We start from the raw sequence: 1,449 nt of genomic DNA on the forward strand, positions 1-1,449 counted from the left end.
ATGGGACGGTAGGGACTGGAGAGGGATGAATGAAGAAAGTACGGCATGTCTATCTACTGGCTTTCCATAGGCACATACTGGTTATATCCGTACATTTGTACTAACAAAGTAAACATTTTAAAAATGTGTTATTTTACTACTTCTACTTTTCAGCACGTGCCAGGCACTTGAGAACATCCAGGAGGACAAGGTATTTCAAAGGAGTACTTCATATTACCAGCTATAGCATTGTTCTGAGGAACAATGTATGCACAAAACAAAGGTTAGAATGCAGAAATCATTTTCCTCCAAACGGCAATCTAGAGGTCAACTTTTCCTCTTTCTTCTCACTTCCTGCAGCTCCAGGCAAGTGTTCCTGGCCTTGCTTCTACAGATGGTCTAGCAATTCCATTTCAAAAAAGTCAGCACCCAAAGACAGCTCTCTTTGTAATTATTTTTCAACAGGCATTTATAAGGCAGGCAATTTTCTATCTGGACTTTTTCATGTGTGGGCAACCTCTTTGTATACAGAATGTCCAATGTTAGGAAAGTTTGAGTTTTAAAAGGTTAGTGGAAAGATCAGGCCAGATTTTTCATGTTATAAAGTAAAGGTTTCTATAAACAGCCAGTGTTTGGCTCAGATAGAACTAAATCTAGTCATTTTTTCTTCTTTTTTTTTCTTCTTAAGTTTCTGCTAAGAACTCCATATTTTCACATTTTGTGTAAATGTTATGACCAATTGTCTGTAATTTCAACTGAAAATGTAGAAGGTACTTGTAAAACAGACAGACCACAGACAGTAGATGGGTTTTGTACATTTTTTTAACATTTTATCATCTTACCCATATTTTATTCTATAGGATACTCTTTAGTATTAATTTCATCATGTTGCTTTTAAAAATAATAACTAGTGACTTAATAATGCAAGTTATTTCCTAGCAATTCTACTAGCCAGAAGTCTGAAGACTAGGTGCTGGCAGGATGCAGCATGCTTCTGCAGAATCTGCTTCTCTGCCTCTCCAGATTCTCACGTTCTCTGTGCTCCTTGACTGTGGCTGCTCCTTGCATCATTCCATCCCCTCTCAGCATCATGTTTTCCTTTTTCTCCCTACCCTTCCTGCTGCCCTCTTTCAGGACCATTGTGGTGATGTGGGGCTCACTCACATTGCGTGGAATGCTGTTCTACTTCAAAGTCCTCGATGTCGTCATAAAAGTCTCTCTTACATATCAGGCAAGTTATTAGAGACATCTTGCAGCAGGTCCATGTTCAGCCCCCACCACATTCACTTTGCTTAAGTCAGTTCAGAACAATTTACCACCTTGTTCATTTTAAAGATCTTTTTTATACTTGAAGGTTCAAAAGAGTCAGGAACTATTATAATAAGGATTGCTACAAAGTCATAAAGAAAATAAAAACAAAACTAAAAAAACCTAGGAAATGAAAAGCAAAAAGGTAAGTCTATAAAAAAA

Source organism: Octodon degus, unplaced genomic scaffold (assembly GCF_000260255.1).
Source record: "Octodon degus isolate 3935 unplaced genomic scaffold, OctDeg1.0 scaffold00022, whole genome shotgun sequence".
Classification (NCBI taxonomy): domain Eukaryota; kingdom Metazoa; phylum Chordata; class Mammalia; order Rodentia; family Octodontidae; genus Octodon; species Octodon degus.